Genomic DNA, 2,860 nt, shown 5'->3' on the forward strand with positions numbered 1-2,860 from the left:
AGTCGGTGACTGATCATTATTTCTTTTGCCATGGTCGTTATTAAAAGAGAGATATTTCTTCCGAAGCTTTTTGTTCCTTTTCATTGTGGCGGGTCTCAAACTCAGCGCACAACCCTGTGAACGTGATGCTTCGCCTTCCCACTTTAGCTGGTCTAGGACTGGAAGCTGCTTGAGGCCTATGTAAAAGAATATTTTCTGGCCACTCCCTAGTGAATGGCAATCAGAGAACTTTCCCCACTTGCGTGAATTTCTCATGAGTTCATCCTCCCCGGAAGAGAACTATTCTTTTATTTTATTATTTTTTATAGAATCTATGTATAATCAACCTAGAAAAAAATATTTCTAAAAATGTCTTTTCTTTATGATTTACAAAATTCCATCTTACATACATATGCAGTTAAACACAAATCGGACTAAATATTTATATAATTTTATGCTATCGTTACCAATGCGTCGTCATCAAAACTAGCGGTAAAGTAAAATTTGACTAATGCGCCAAAGGCAGCGTTATCAGTTTTGTGACTCTTGTCCGATCCGAAGAGTTCGTACAGCCGCAGAAAAATAAATCTATAAATAAGAATTTGCTTAAATACATATGTACTATGTATATAAAAAAGTAAGAGAAAAAATAAAGGTTTGTCCGTCGCTACCGTTGTTGGTGTTTTGGCAGAAAATTCCCATGGTTATGGTTATCTCCAATCGAGTTGAAGACTAGATCGAAAATTATTGAATTATTGTTATCGAAATTTTACGCAGCTTGAAATCTTCGTTTGCGTTAGAGTACAATTCGCGTCGAAATTGCAGATTTATCCGTCAAAAATACCTCGGTTCAGAAACGGGACGTTATTAGAAGCAAAGGAAGTGCAAAATTTATTGTAGTTTGTCAGGAAAGATTCGGCAAATATATTGTCTCTTTAATTTGCAAAACATTGGAAAATAAATAATTTCTTTGGAAGATTTCCATGGACAGAACAAAATAATTAGCCCTGCGGTGCCTTCACGCTGAATTTGGTTGAGCCAACTCGTGTAAATGCTGACTTAGAGCAATAAATTTTTTGTGTCTTTTAAAAATGCTTCAATTGAGAAATTCGGAATCCTCTTTAGTGGTCTTCCTAAATCAATGCCGCCGAGGCATTTGAGAAAAATCTTCCCGGATTGATAAAAGTTAAAAAACTCAAACTTATGGCAGAAACTCGTGGAGACGTTTATGAAATTTTGCAATATATGAACAAATTTGTGTGCGATTTGAATTTAAAATGCATCAGAAACATGGCCCTTCAAGACAACAATTCCTCCATCGCCGCTGAGTTTGAAACATAGAAAGTCTTCTTGTGATACCATAATTTGGCCTAAAGCAATTTAGAGTGAATGCAAGATTACTGCAGAAAATTTATAACATGTCGATGCGATTTTACCATCAACAAGAAAAAAAAAACCTACATAAATAAGTTAATGATAATTGCCGTAAAAAATAAATTGAATTCAAAAGAAATCGTTATAATTTCTGTGGTATCATATCGTAGAATATGAAAGGAGATGAACTCAACGCAACTGAAAAAAATTTAGCAAAAAAGTATTCCGTTGATGTATCTGATCAGAAGTCCAATGACAAAGAAAAATTATACGAAACTCTTCATTTGGTGAGAGCGCTGTCCAAATGCCCATTTTTATAGTATTTATCAGTGATGCCACTCTAAATAAATTGGAGTTGCCAATTATTAAATATTTATTTAGAAATTTTGCAGTTTCCACATTACCATTGGGGTATGCAAAAAGCGCGTTACCAAGGTTAGTTTTGGGTGCTCGGTTCCCCAGTAGGGGAATGTAAATAATTTTACAAACTACCGACATCTAATTCTACAGAATATCAACAGCGCACTGGTTTTGGCAGTTCTGATTGTGTTTTGTTGCAGCTAAGAAAAAAGATCATGGTCCGCTGCCAGCTGCAAAGCGAGAGTAAGAAAGGTGTTTCATATCATTTTATCTTTGCCAATGAAGCACCTCAGCCACGTTTACGACGCAAATTTTGGAAGTCAACTTATTTCATACAATTTATTGAATGCTATCCATGCACCAAAATTAGGAACACTTTTCCCAAATATTGGTATCGCTTTGATAGTATTTTGCACTTTATTCGTTTCTGTTTGAAGCCGGATTTGGGAACTAGCTACACTACTACTATTATAGACGCATTATTTGCTGCTCTAAAAGCTGACTTCTAAGTTCCAATTAATGGCTGATTGTAGGATTTTAAACTTAATGTTCAAAAACTTATGTTTCTGTCTTTTTATAAAGTTAAGTCTTGCTATCCCTTTATTCACATATTCCGATATATGTAATCTTAAAAAATAAGACTATAGGGGGATTCGCTTGCTTTTTCAAGATTACACGATGACACAAAATGCAAAAATCCTATACCGAAATATGCAAGGCCAAGAGAGCACCCATTGCAGAATCTAGAGATATATAAACGGCTGATTCTGTCAATTTATTGAGAATGACAATTGTGCATTACTATTGAGAATTAGCGCACCTTCTGCATTCAACAAATCTTTATAATTTAAGAAAAAATTCTAAAATCTAGTTAAAACTTACCTTCCTCAACAATTTAACGACGTAACTTTATGTGAAAATACAGCTAAAACAGGGTTGCAATTATGTTTTTACGTGTCATTGCACGAAAATAACCATGGTTTTTGGTCTGACATTTTACAGCCATTGCAAATAATTTTTTGCGTGTGTTTGTTGTTGTGCCGTTGCAATGCAAACATTCCTGTAGGGAGGAAGGCTCCAGATTTGTACCCCTTTGGAAACATTCATTATACGTATATATATATATCTTAAGAAATTATGACTAGAA

Source organism: Bactrocera neohumeralis, unplaced genomic scaffold, assembly GCF_024586455.1.
Source record: "Bactrocera neohumeralis isolate Rockhampton unplaced genomic scaffold, APGP_CSIRO_Bneo_wtdbg2-racon-allhic-juicebox.fasta_v2 cluster10, whole genome shotgun sequence".
NCBI classification, from domain to species: Eukaryota; Metazoa; Arthropoda; class Insecta; order Diptera; family Tephritidae; genus Bactrocera; species Bactrocera neohumeralis.